This window comes from Anolis sagrei, chromosome 4 (genome assembly GCF_037176765.1).
Source record: "Anolis sagrei isolate rAnoSag1 chromosome 4, rAnoSag1.mat, whole genome shotgun sequence".
In the NCBI taxonomy this organism is placed as follows: Eukaryota; Metazoa; Chordata; class Lepidosauria; order Squamata; family Dactyloidae; genus Anolis; species Anolis sagrei.
In genome coordinates, this window is record NC_090024.1 from 194424910 (window position 1) to 194439734 (window position 14825).

At 41.4% G+C, this 14825-nt stretch overlaps 1 protein-coding gene across 2 annotated transcripts in view; it reads left to right on the top strand.

Moving 5' to 3' along the window:
• The first annotated feature begins 499 nt into the window (after window positions 1-499).
• The window catches only part of CDK18 (cyclin dependent kinase 18), a 101159-nt gene continuing 86833 nt past the window's right edge, over window positions 500-14825 (top strand). The window contains exon 1 of one of the 2 annotated variants that reach the window (XM_060772906.2): window positions 500-741. The gene's annotated coding sequence lies outside the window, so the exon portion shown is untranslated. Of the gene's footprint in view, window positions 813-14825 lie in introns of both variants that reach the window. The other variant, XM_060772907.2, reaches the window with a different exon arrangement.

The following is a 14825-nucleotide window of genomic DNA, read 5'->3' on the forward strand; positions in this document are numbered from 1 at the left end:
GCTTTGCTGTCTCCTCATGATGTGGCCAAAGTACTTCAACTTTGTCTCTAGTATCCTTCCCTCCAATGAGCAGTCGGGCTTTATTTCCTGGAGGATGGACTGGTTGGATCTTCTCGCAGTCCAAGGCACTCTCAGCACTTTCCTCCAACACCACTACAGTTCAAAAGCATCTATCTTCCTTCGCTCAGCCTTCCCTAAGGTCCAGCTCTCACATCCGTAGGTTACTACAGGGAATACTATGGCTTTGACTAGGCGGATCTTTGTTGCCTGCTAACCCAGTTCAAAGCAGATATTGTGAGATTTCCTGCCTTGATATTCTGGGAGATAGGGCTGTGTGGAAGGGCCCTAACCAACTCAGAACCTACTTAGAGGAAAACCCATCCTCGAGAAAGAGGCAACAGAGCCCGCCACGCGCCGCGGGAGGCCCTCCAGTAGTGAGCTGAGGCTGCTCTGCGTGGCCCCGCCCCCTCTTAGAGGCCCCGCCCCCTCGCCTGCCTGCCTGCCTGCCTGCCTGCTTTCATGTTGTTGCTGGAAACCAGACCCTTCCAACCCACTTTCCCCGTTTGCTTTCTGCTTTGCACCGGCTCCAGAGAGAGAGAGCGCGCGCGAGCTGGAAGCCACAACCGGGAGGCGTGGAAGCGGGGCTTCACTTCTCCTCCTCCTCCTCCTCCTTTGCATAAGGGAGAGGAAAGGAGCCGGTAGGAGCCGGAACGAGCGCGGCTCCCCTTCTCCAGCCGCCGGGTAAGCCAGCCCCAAAGGCTCCTTCCTTCCTCGCCTCCTTTCCACCGCGTTGCAATGTAAACAGAGCAAAGGTACTTGGGCTCCGGGGAGGAGGAGGAAGAGAAGGCTGAGAGCAACCAAGCGCCCTGTGTCTTGGAAGGCCACCACGGGTGCAGCTCTACACTGGAGGGTGAATGCAGTTCGCCACCGCTTCAACTACCCTGGCTCAGTGCTAGGCAGTCATGGGAGAGAGTTGTAGCTTGGCCTTCTCTGGTGCCTCGCCAAACTGCAATTCCCAGGACTCTATAGCATTGAGCCCATGCAGTTCGAGTGGGGTCAAACTGCAATAATTCTGCAGTGTAGATGTAAGTAACGCTTTGTAAGGCTTCCCTTTAAACCAGCCTATGCACTTCCCTTCTTTCTAGACCGGGGTTGGGTTTTGCTGCCTTTGACAAGTAGAGAAAGTTGGGCGAATGGGGTTTAGGAGGAAAGTAGCAGAAGCTCTTGGTTTTCCATGTCAACTCAGGCCCCTTCCACACAAAATCCCACATTATTTGCTTTGAGCTGGGATATATGGCAGTGTGGACTCAGGTAAACCAGTTCAAAGCAGATATTGTGGGATATTCTGGGTTGTATAGCTGTGTGGAAGGCCCTATGTGTGAGCAACCTCATCTGTGAGAAGGAAAGCCCTTGTTGCTGAGGGTCCCAACAGGCTGAGCATCTCTTATTCAAAGTATTTGAGACCAGGTGTGTTTTGGGGTGTCTTTACACCTTGGAATGCAGTTTGGCACCACTTTAGTTCATCCTGAGAGTTGGAATCATGATGGACCACTCCTGCAGAAGCAACAAAGGGTGCCTCTACAACAGGCTGAGGGGGAAAAGAAAAGGGCCTGAAGCTGTTAGGAATGCTGGGAGTTGAAGTCCAAAACATCCGGAGGACCCAAGTTGACCCATGTCTGCTCTACAATCGTTGTGGAATTGATGCACTTCGACACCATTTTCAATGTGTTGGGATTCTGGAAGCTGTAGCTTGTTTTTAAATTGGCTAGTGTTAGCTGAGAGTGACTTGGGGCTCATCTACACTGTAGGATTCATGCAGTTTGACACTACTTGAACTGCTAAGGCTCAGTGCTGTGGAATCATGGGTCTTACAATGACGGTAGCCTTCTCTGCCAAATAGTGCTGGCTTCTCAACAAACTGCAACTCCCACGATCGATCCCATAGCACTGAGCCATGGCAGTCAAAGTGATAGGAAACTGTACTGTTGAAGGCTTTCATGGGCAGAATCACTGGGTTGTTGTAGGTTTTTTGGGCTATATGGCCATGTTCTAGAAGCATTCTCTCCTGACGTTTTGCCTGCATCTATGGCATGCATCCTCAGACCTCACAACCTCTGAGGATGCTTGCCATAGATGCAGGCAAAACGTCAGGAGAGAATGCTTCTAGAACATGGCCATATAGCCCAAAAAACCTACAACAACCCAGTGATAGGAAACTGCATTCATGCTGTAGTTCAAATACACCCTTGGAGTTTTTGGTCTTCAGAATATCTGTATTTGTATGTAAAGATCTTGGAAATGAAATCCTAGTCTAAGCAGGAAAGTAATGTCTGTGTCATATATGTGTGTGTGTACCATAAACATATAGCCTGGAAGTGATTTTATAAAATATTTTCATTGTTTTGTCCATGGAACAAAGTTTGTGGACATGGAAGCACTGAAGATCAAAGGTGTCACTCTCTCAGCCACCCATGTGGACAATTCTGGAATTTCGGATAATAGATACTCAGCCTGTAAGGTGCAAGTTCTCTGAAAAAGAAAGAGGAAAATGGAAGTGTTACAGAACTTATCTAAGGGCCCTTCCACACGGCCCTATATCCCAGAATATCAAGGCAGGAAATCCCACATTATCTGAGTCCACACTGCAGATAACCCAGTTCAAAGCAGATATTGTGAGGTTTTCTGCTTTGATATTCTGGAGTATAGGACTGTATGGAAGGGCCCTTATTCTGTCTTAATATTATTGGTTATATGTCTGTGTGAAAGGACCCTCAGGGCCCATCCACGCAGCCATATAACCCAGAATAACAAGGCAGAATAACACACAATGGGCTGTTCCACACAGCCCTATATCCCAGAATATCAAGGGAGAGAATCCCACAATATCTGCTTTGAACTGGGTTATCTGAGTCCAAATTGCCATATATTCCAGTTCAAAGCAAATAATGTGGGATTTTCTGCCTTGATATTCTGGAATATAAGGCTGTGTGGAAGGGCCCTGAGTCTGCTTTGTACTGGGTTAACTGAGGCCCTTTCCACACAGCTAAATAAAATCCCACTTTATCTGCTTTGAACTGGGATATATGGCAGTGTGAACTGAGATAACCCAGTTCAAAGCAGATATTGTGGGATTTTCTGCCTTGATGTTCTGGGTTATATGGCTGTGTGGAAGGGCCCTAAGTCCTCACTGCCATATATCCCAGTACAAAGCAGATAATGTAAGTTTTATTCAGCTGTGTGGAAGGGGCCTCAGGGCCCTTCCACACAGCCATATAACCCAGAACATCAAAGCGGAATAATCCACAATATCTGCTTTGAAGTGGAATACTGCCATATATCCCAGTTCAAAGCAGATAATGTGGAATTTTATTCATCTGTGTGGAAGAGACCTCAGATAATGAATCTGAACATTATGTAACACAGGTAGTCTTGAATTCTCACCTGGCAACGCTTCCATCCTTTGGATTTTTAAAAATTATAATTAGGACAGTACTTTCTTATTTTTAGGAGAAAGAAAGAAGGTGAAAAATACAGAAAAGGGATCTATTTAGGAAGTTGCAGTTGCTTTTAAAAAGTAAAAATTATTTGACTTTTGAGAGGCTGAACTGATGTGCCATTCAACTGCGAGAGATTCCTCTTGTTTTCTCTGTTACCTAATATGCCCAAACAGAGATTAATCTGCCACATACTGGAGCATTTGGGATTCCTCTGGTATCTTCACAGCTTAAAAAAACAACAACAGAAGATAACGAGACATTGTATTTGAAATGTTTAAGGCTGTCATTCTCTACAATTAAATCCTCTCAAAAAGATGAGTCTATGAATATCACTGTAATTTCCTCCCTTGCCAGACTAGATTTGTGCCATGTGTATTTCAAGGGGCTCTTCTCTCTAGGAAAACAAAAGGGAGAGTGAGTGCTGTAGATGGGTGAGCACAATAGTGGGATTAATTGTGAAAGGGAAGAGCCTCCAACCTCAGGCTTCTGGCACTGATTTTTAATTTTGTAGTTTCTGCCGGCCAAGTGAGTGTGTTGGAGGCCAGTGGTGCGTCACTTTAGAAAGGTGATGAAATGATTACTGGAAGGACAATGAGCTCTAACAAAATTGATGAGGGACGTATGTAGGAAGCCAAATTTGGCATAAAGAGGCTAGTGGGGGCACAAGGCATTCTTAGTAGCAGTGGGATAAAGCAATGTCTTAAAAAGCATTCATTGGGATCGTTGTCAGAGGATCTACTTTGATACAATCCTGTGGTGAGCACTAATTTTATATCTTAGCAATTTCAAGTCTATCTACTTGCATTATATTGCATAACTTTAGACTCAGAGGGGGCATATTTTCCCTCTTCTTGCTATTACGAGTTGTCTGGAACTAAATCTTGAGTTCAGTAGGACTTGTCTACTTCAAAATATGTATACTATTGTACTGTAAGGAGTTACTCTTCTGAAGTCCTTCAAACATTATAGTAACATCAGAAGTGGACTATAATTTGAATGAGCAGAGGCATACAGTACATAATTTTCTCAAGTATTTTGCTCAGATCTAACTGTCCTGTTACCTTGCTTTTCTCACAAGAATGCTTCTTGCACACTGTTTCAAATATATTTCTTGTGTCTTTAAATGCTGATTACTGTGAGTGGAAAACTGGTCAGTGATTTATAATTTTCCATGACTAGGTGCAGCTGTTGCACTTTGTATCTGCAAGAAAAATATTTGCAGGAAAGTCCTTTGAGGCTAACCAGACAAAAAAAAAACCCACAAAAAACTCAGAGCCAATGATATGTTGGGACACAAGTGGAGTGTTTTTAGTCAAGTCTTGTTGGTGCAATCAGGTACAAATAGTTTTTAGTTGTCCATGTGCTGTTATATAGAGCTAATGCTCCGGTTCACACAAACAGGCATACAACCTGGCTTTCTACTGCAATTTATTCACAGGCTACTCTGTTTTTCCATGGCACATTGAACTTTACCTGTTAGCACTAGCTAGTTTGATTACTCGATCATTGATGTGGGGTGCCACAGTGACTAATCCACTGGCAGCTTATAGTCCAAACTGGGAGGTGAGGGAGGCTAAACCTATAGTGGTGGAAGTGATATTTCCATAGCTCAGACCATAGGCTAGTGAACTAATCTCATAGGTCAAATGGATGATCTGTAGCTTTGGAGATACTGGACTCTTAACGGTTAAGCAGAATGAGTCATTGCCTCAGGTTGCAGATGCTGGGGGATTGGAAACACCTCTAAGGGCCCTTCCACACAATCCTATATCCCAGAATATCAAGGCAGAAAAACCCACATTATCTGAACGTGGATTCAGATAACCTAGTTCAAAGCAGATATATTGTGGGATTTTCTGCCTTGGTATTCTGGGATATAGGGCTGTGTGGAAGAGCCCTTAGATGTTGGAAAATGGAATTATCTAGATAGAGTCATAGGACCCATTATCTGCCTGTAAGTTGGGTTGTTGCTCTGAGTTGTGGAGAATACTGATCCATTATGTATGTAAAAATAACATTAAACTGCAAGTCCAGGCTGGGTTTTGTATGTGGAATGGAGCAGGAGTGGGCAAAGTATTATTCTTCACCTTGGGCAACAAGATGTCTTTTTCTCGGCTTTCATATTTAGATAGTGTGGTTCGTGGTTATGGATGTTCAAAAAAATCTGGAGGACCACAGGGTTCTTACATCTGCCATCGGCTATTGTTACTAATGTTCTCATAGGTATGCCATTGAATGTGCATCTCTGCATGGTGGATAAGGCCCTTGCTTTTTTGATATGAAATTCTCTATTTTTGTTTTGAAATGTGTGTTTTGTTAATTGGGGAGAAAAATGAATGAAGAATTATCAATGTAGCTATTTTTGGATACACTGAGATCAGCCTACTGGCTAGAGATGCAAATGATGTAGGTTAAAAGCTGTGAGGCAGTTTCTTTTATTTTTTTACAAGCCTAGAATGGAATCTCAATGCATAATATGTCCGCAAGATGCCACATTTAACATCTTCTATTTAGACAACATTGAAGGTTTACTATAGAGGCTACTGTTCTGTTTATCCCCAACATAGATAAAAGTACTTGCTCTGTACTAAAGAGCCTTGTAGCTGTACATTTTTAATGATTGGTTTTTAATACAGCAATTATTTCTGCTCCTAGAACTCATTTTGGCATCTTTATTGCTTAACTCTTCTGACATTTTAGGCATCTCAAATTTGATTGGTTTTTGCATTGTTGTGACAGAGTAGCAGGGTCCTTAATAAATTCAGGTTCCCACTATAGTAAGTGGTAAGGCAGCTCATATGTTTTACATGTACCAATACATATTTTAAATTAAGATTAATATAGTATCTAGATGCACAAAATTTTATCAAAGGATCTCAGTGGAGTTTTAGGGGACAATATCCTGTACTCAGTTATCTTCTCACTTCCTTGTCTTTGGCTTAGGATCTTAGATTCTTTTCCTGAAACAACAGTAAACATTTTGTATCTGCCACAAGAGAACACTTTAGCTCTTCTAGAACTTACTGAATTTAATATCTTACCTACGTATAGAGTCTGACTTTTCAGTTTTCACTGGCATGGTGCTCTTTACTGTACTACGTCCAAGTTGTAGATGATGCTTCTTGGTGAACCAGGAGTTAAACCACAAAACCCCTGAGAAATACAGGAAGACCTTTTTTTCAGGAAAGCCCAGACACAAACAATCTAAATACTTGGATTACAATAAATTCAATGTCTAATCCATCTGGCACCCTCACTATATTGATCAATGTAAGCATGTGATAAATTAAATAGTTTTTCATTTGCCAATCCATGTAGACAACCTATTGAATCTTCTCCTACAAACTCCTCAAATTAAAGTGTTGATTCCAATGAGTACAGGTTCTTGAATGTCGAATTCCAAGCTAGACTCCTTTTAAGACCCTTGTCCTGTCTTGTGTGTTTTCCATGGACTGCAACCCCAAAGTCACAAAGTCTTTGGGATGGTTGTGGGGGGAGGGTAGGCCTGCTTATTCTATAAACTCATTGGGCACAATTTCTTTTATACACAAAGAGCTTTGAACACCATGGAAGTGCTCTGGGGGACCTAGAAAATGCCTAGAGTTTTCTCTAGGCCTTCAGATCAATTCTATGGTCAAGCTCTGAAAGATGTGGAGCATAGACTTGGACTGGTTACCTAGAGATAATGCCTTTAGGTCCTCCTGAGTGATTTTGTGATATGCTTCAGTCAGAAGCCCAAGCCATTGTTAATTTCAGGTAAGAGAAATAAGGTTCCAGATTATGTGAAAATCATATTATGTAAAGGGTTCTGGAATGGATCCTTTGTATAATATGCAGACCAAGTTTCACCACTCTTGATCTCTGCAAAAATAAATGCTTCAGACATTTATTAGTAATTATATTTGGCAGTACCTCATGGTCGCCTAAATACAGCACTATCTTGGATCAATTTCTTAAATCTCTGTTGCCAAGTCTAGAAGTTGTGTGCTTAATCATTACCTGTGGTGTCAAAAATGTTCCCTTTACGTTATTTGTTAACTTCAAATTGTGACTGTGAATCAGATTTTTGAGATTATCCAGCACCTTCCAAGTGCTCTAATGTAGATAGAAAGACAGGTAGACAGAAAAATATAGCTGTAGATATCATTGGTAAGAATTGTAGGAAGAATTTTAGTCAAAGGTAATCCACCAAGAAATAAAAATAAATAATCAGCATGATTAGGGAAACTATAAAGTTTGGGAAAGTATACCAATAATGTTTAGGTAGAAAAAAAACCTAAATGGAGTTTTACAAAGTCCTCCACAATCACTTCGATGAGAACCAAACGTGCTCATAGGCCGATAATTTTAAGTGTCAATATGTGAAGGAAGGAACGAATTATTGGGGGCTGCACTTGCTTCAGTGCTGCGCATCCTGGAAAAGGACATGACTGTTACCCTGAATTGTATGTGCATGTTGTTGCAGTTCTACTTGTGAATTATAGCATAGGTTTACTTTATTTATTTATTTATTTATTTACCACATTTATATCCTGCCCTTCTCAACTCCGAAGGGGACTCAGGGTGATCTTACTAAGGCAACAATTCAATGCCATATATTAATACATCGGTAAATTAACAAAAACATTCAAACCTAACCCATTAAAACATCGCATTAAAACATCAATTAAAATCACACGATTTGTGTCAGTATTCAGCCTTAAACCATTTTAGCAAAGGTGTATCTAAAATTATAACAAACATGAATACCTCTGAACATATGAAGCAAAATTCAACACAGTTTTGATCCTTACATATTTACAGATTGGTGTATGATATGGTTCCAGAAAGTACTAAAGCCCATTCATTCAAATGTTTTGTTTTTTAAAAAACAAAAACAAAAGAAACTATAATTATGCCAATTTTCCTGCAAGAACAAGATCAGGCAGTACATTAAAATGGCATTGAGTGCTCACAAACATAGTACTGGGGAGTTTCTCCCACTCCTTCAGACAGATAAACAATTCCTCTTTAGCTGTGTCCTTGAACCTATTTTCTAAATCTCTACAAGTGTGTGGGAGAAGCTGGCATCACCAACTATTTTATCTCCCTAGCTTCTGGAGAGGCCAGAGGGCAGAAAATGTGTTCTTTATAAAAGTCTGAGGAATTGAGGGTAATGAAGGTCTTTCAAACAAAGAGGCAGTTGATGTGTGTCTCTGACACTTCCCACCCTTGCAATTGTTAATATTATGCAGATGATTTATACAATAATAAATAGTGTTTGAAACTGGCCCAGTGGAGGGAGAAAGACAAGGAAGGCCAAAGTTGTGATAGTTCTTTTTCAGATTAATGATGAGGCAGGGAGAGAATGGCAACAAGGAAGTTAACGAAACACACAAAGGCAAAGGGCTGTATGTGGTTTCTCAAGCTTCAGGCTCTCTTGTCGATATACCTTGATGCACTAAATGTGTTCCAAAACGAAAGAGAAGTAAACCTAAATGTGCCACAATAAAGTCAAAGGAAAGGAAAGACTTTGATCTAATCTCTTTCAATAAAGCAAAAGAAAAGGTGCATGGTTCTGTAAGACAGCAGCACATGAAAAGGTATCCACTGAAGACGCACAATAGAGAAGTGCTCTCATAAAACAGATGAGAGGTTAGATAAAAGAAGAAACGGGGAGAATGCTGAAAGGATACACAGAAAGAACCAGACTGAATCAATCTAACGGTTCTGTTCAAATTGTCAGTTGCCAGAGTAATGCCTGGTATAATTGAAAGGAATCCAGATAAGGATAAAATGGGACTTGACAGGGCAAATATGTTTGTTGTTCATGTTTCTGCCCTGTTCTTTTGTAAAGTATGTGGGATCTAATTTTAACAGTCACAGTGACAGATGAATGACAGATGAATCTCTGCTACCCAGTTCTCTCTCTCTTTTGTATTGAATGATCTACACTGAGAAGAAAAATGCCTTTTGTGTTATAGAATGGAGGAAGTTCAACATCCCTTCAGTTGTGTGCCAATAAGTCTGCATCTGCCTGAGATGTTTGTGGGTGGTTATTTCTTTTATTTTCTTTCATTTGTGTATTATATTTGGTCCTAAAATGCTTTTTGCTAGAACCTGTGCAAGAGGACTTGTTGCTCAAATTTGTGTATCTAGTTGTTCCCAAAAAAGTAAGGAATTCCATGTCAAGTGTAGAGCTATATGCCATAGACATTGTCATTATTGTACCTCCCTACAAATTTTCACCTGCTCTGCACACACTTCAGTATCAAGGGTATAAAGAAGCTATCTTGATAACCATGTCCTACCCCTGCAGACATATGTGCTGGGGAATAATAAAGGGATTTCCAAATAGGGTGATAAAAATAAAAAGAGGGTTCAGTGCTAAAGCACATTATGGATATAGAGAACTCTTGTTCATGGCCTTATCGGGGTGAATTAGTGTGCAATGCAAAAAAGCTCTGACTAATACTAATGGGGGCCAGAGTTGGCAGCAACAGAGCCTGAAGGATATGGAGGAATAATTTTGGTCTCCCATAATACTTTAACTATCATGGCCAGGGGATTCTGGGAAATGCCACCTAAAAAGTACTTTTCCGAGCTCTCGAATAAAGCACCGCCCTCTACGGACCATGTAGGACCTTAAGGTTATCCGAGGAGGTCCTGCTCTCAGTCCCACCACCATTGCAGTCGTGTTTGTTGGGTATGAGAGACAGGGCTTTCTCCATGAGGGCCCCTCGGCTGTGGAACTCCCTCCACAATGAAGTGAGATCTGCCCCCTCCCTCCTGACTTTCCAGAAGAAACTTAAATTCTAGTTATGGGATCAAGCGTTCACATAATAGTTTGTTTTACTGGGGAAGACAAAATTTTATTGGACCGTACTTGGACTGATTTGGACCACTATTTTAATCTGGTGATTTTAATCTGGCAAACTGGCTCTAATGCATATTTATAACTTTTTTAATGTATATGAATATATTTATTATGTATTTTATATTTTGTTTGGCCTCGAATTGTTGCCTGTTGAAAGCTGTTCTGAGTCCCTCCTAGGAGGTCGAGAAGGACAAGGTATAAATGTTTAAAATAAATAAATAAATGATATGAGCTGGTTTTAGGCAGATTGCTATATGTTCTCATTTTATCTCTATAGTCTTCAGTGTAAGTTTATATACAGGTATTTTGTTTAATATATGTAACTGATCTTCAATAATTGTAACTTTGAGGCAAAATTTGGGCAGCTCTTTCTAATGCACTATTTGCATACTCTTGCCCATGTGGGTCCTTGGTGTACCTTCTCATCACATCAGGTTGTATATGGAGCACTGGTATCCTAATCCTAGCCATTTTTTAAACATCTTTTTCCTTCTATGGTCATCTTTACCCAGCTTGCTGTTGTTTTGCTTCATCTTCTTATACAGATAAACTGCACTGTGTATCTGGCTCCCCATGTAATGAGGACCTTAATAAAATTATGTTTCCCTACAGCTGTTTTTATACATTTTAAAAAAAGATGCAGATAAGGGTCAAATTGGACCTGCAGTGTCCAAAGCTTTTATTGTGCAACATTCACCCTATTTCAGATATGGAATATTACAGGAGACCATGAGGACATTATCTCCTGTTTGTTTCCTCCTCTATTTTATCTCTGTAACTTTGATCTTCCTTGCATACAGGCCTGTAGCGAGGGGGGGGGTTAGGGGTTCAACCCCCCCCCCCGAAATTTTTCAAGTTAAAAAAAATAAACCTGGTTTACTCATGAATTTTAACTGGTTAACCAAATCCCCATGCTAAGTCTATGAGACGCAAAAAATTAAGAGTCCCTCCAGAACTGCAAGCACTATTTCAAGCAAATATTAACAATTTATTCACACTGTCATTACTTGCAGCAATAGCCGATGTAGCGAAGCAACCAAGTTGGGGGGGGGGGGGGTTCAATGCTCTCATTAAGGAGGCCAGACTTGGTGGAGGTGGTTTACAGGGGTGGAGCTGCAGGCTATTGAAGGCTACTCTGGCCCCCTGCTGTGCTCTTTCTTCAGCGTGAGCTAGGAGGCAGGTTTCAACCCCTCCCCTGAAATTTTCAACCTCCCCCCAAAAAAATGTTCAACCCTCCCCGAAATTTTTTTCTGGCTACAGCTCTGCTTGCATAGTACAAAATCCATCTATAAGGAGAAGTATATGCAGGTCCTTTGGATCAGTGAAACATCTTTGTTGACAGCAAAACCATTTACCTAAGTATGGTTCTATTTCAGTTGCATATGAGAAGCATGCATAAGAGTGGGTGTATGTTTAGGTTCTGATTTCTACAATCTGTATGCTTAAAGAAAAACCTACAGCTCTCTTGCCCCTATCCATTTTCCTGAAGTTTGTCTCTCACTTCCCCTCAACTGTGTGTGTGTGTGTGTGTGTGTGTATCTGTTTGCTTATGGGCCTTAGATGATTGGAGGAAAAAGACACTTGGAGAAAAAGTCTAAAGAAAGGGTTAGGTTCTCGTATCCCGGTGTGTTTTTTGTTCTGAAAACCAGACCCATGATCGGAATGGATCAGACTTTAAACTAAAAGAACTAGCAAAGCCAACATAACCTGGTTTGGTTCTTGGTCATGAAGATTAGCAAGGACTCTTCGGTTTTATCTATTATGCAGCAAAGAGGTTGCCAGAGCTATTTGAAGTAATTATTTTTTTAAAGGAAAGGACCAAAAACAGTAGCAGTGGAACTCTTTGTTGCTTATTATGACAAATCATGGTGGAAAGAACTTCTATATTTCTCAACTAGATGTCACAGTTAGCATGGTATCTCAGGACATGCCCGATATCCCATCTAAGGACCTGGTCAGGTTTCTTGGGATCCATCTCAGTTGATGGAAATGAGTTGCCTGAATCATTCCATCTCACCACATGTAATCTTGACCATTGCTTATATTGGTCGATAAGTTCCAGAACAGATGTATTGATGTGTTGGGATTAGCAGGTGACAAAGGCATCATTATGTCAGGGAGAAATAATTGCCACTTCTCCTGGAAGAGGATGTCTTTGGACCCTGAAATATGTTAGAACTACCATCCAGTAGTTCTAACTGGATGGAGCATGTGGTAACTGTTTTTTGGAGGAAGTGGGTCAACTGGATCTATTTCAGTTTGGTTTCATGTCAGAATACAGTACTGAAACAGCCTTACTTGCCCAAAGTAATGACTGCTTTGGATGAAAAACAAACAGGATGCTGCTCTAATGTTCCAATTGGATCTCTCGGTAACTTTGGATCCCATCAACCATCGTATTCTACTGGCCTGTTCTGTTAGATGGGAGTATAAGACATTGTGTTACCGTAGTTCTGCTCTCATCTACAAAACTGGTTTCAGAGAGTGGTATGAGAGCATTTCTGTTAATTCCCATTAAATCCCTATCTGTTTTTGTCTTTGCTATCTGCACTGAGCTGCTGAGTGAGAACCTTAGGAAATTTAGATTGTGGTGTCATCAGTGTGCTGATGACATTCAGCTTTACTTGTCACCAGATTCAGCTAGGGCTGTAAGTGATGGATCAGTGTTTGGATGCTCTAACAGGCTAGATGAGTTGTCAAAAAACAGAAAGTATACCAAGTTGTCTCAGAAGCTACGAAATTTGAATCTCTTTATTTCCTAATCTACTACATTATACAAAACACCCTGACAATAGAAGAAGATAAATGAAGGAAGAACTTTGTGGATTCATAATGCTTAGAGATGGAGTTAGAGTTTATGTGAAAATCAAGAACAGAATTAGGGCTCAGTAGAAAAAAGAGTCTTCTGAAATGTTCATTGATTGAAAAAAGATTGGAAATCGCTGATCTGTATTAACAAAACAGTTCAAGCAGTTTTCATCTCTGCAAGGAGCTGATCTTTTGTACCACTAGTAGTCCTTAATCATCTACACAAGACCAATCTACCCCCAGTTATTTGCCCTATAAGAAGAATATCTCAAATCAATATATTGTTGCTGAGAAAATCCTTCCTTCCACAGGTACTCTGCGGATTGCAGTTATGGTAAGAAGAAATAGGAAAGCCTCCAGCAGGCCCGTAGCGAGGGGGGGGGGGTTAGGGGTTCAACCCCCCCCCCCCCCGAAATGTTTCAGATTTTTTTTAAAAGCCTGGTTTACTCATGAATTTTAACTGGTTAACCAAATCCCCATGCTAAGTCTATGAGATGCAAAAAATCAAGAATCCCTCCAGAACTGCAAGCACTATCTCAAGCAAATATTAGCAATTTATTCACAGTGTCATTACTTGCAGCAATAGCCGATGTAGTTGTTCTGGTACAGCTGTACCAGGAGCTCCAACTTTATTTGCTTTGTGTTAAATGTTTGCTTGCAGTCCTAGGTTTCAGAGACTCTGCAGATAGGTGGCTTCTTTGGTTGCAGTCATAGGGCAAGTCACCTGTCCATCATTGTTAAGTTTTGGTCCCGCCCCTTGCTCAGGGCAATTGGGAAGGGAAGGGAGCCATTTTTAGTTAGTCCCAGCAAGGTAAGCTTATTTATAGGACGTGTGCAAGCTTCCCCTGTACAAAAGCTTCAACCCTTAAGACCTTCCAGGGGAGAAAGGTCTTAAGAGTCTCCAAAGAATTTCCAGGAAAACAGGCCTAAAGACCAAAGAACTCCAGCTGGAGAACATCTATGCCTTGCTGGTAGGTCCACTCAGCGTTCAAGATGCAGTTCGACCCGGTAGCGGAGCCCACATCAGTAAGGGTTAGATTACAGTCAGCCTGGGAGAAGTTAAAACTGGGATTTTCCTTTAAAGAAGAAGTTATTGAAGACAGTTGCCTGTCCTTCGTGGACAAGATTGGGAATTCACCAGTTGCCTAAAAGCTTGGAATCATTTGCTTAACTTTACTGAAGACAAGAGAAGTTTCTGTTTGATTGTTCATTATTAAAATACCTTGTTGTATTTCTCAAGCCATCTAAAGACTGTTTGTGATGAAAACCTCTGAGAACTTCTCTTTAGGCCCCTTGGCTTCCCGCTGGGCAAAGGTTGCACATCCTGTTCTAAAGACAATTATTTACAGGCCCAGCGCTCGACAGAACAGTAGTGAAGCAACCAAGTTGGGGGGGGGGGATGTTGAATTCTCTCATTAAGGAGGCCAGACTTGGTGGAGGTGGTTGACAAGGGCGGAGCTGCAGGCTATTGAAGGCTGCTCTGCCCCCTGCTGTGCTCTTGGCTTCAGCGTGAGCTAGGAGGCAGGTTTCAACCCCCCCCCTCGCGAAATTTTCAACCTACCCCTCCGAAAATTTCAACCCCTCCCGAAATTTTTTTCTGGCTACGGCCATGGCCTCCAGGGTTGGGAGTTGACATTGTAATGGAAAGGACCCAGTGCTCACAT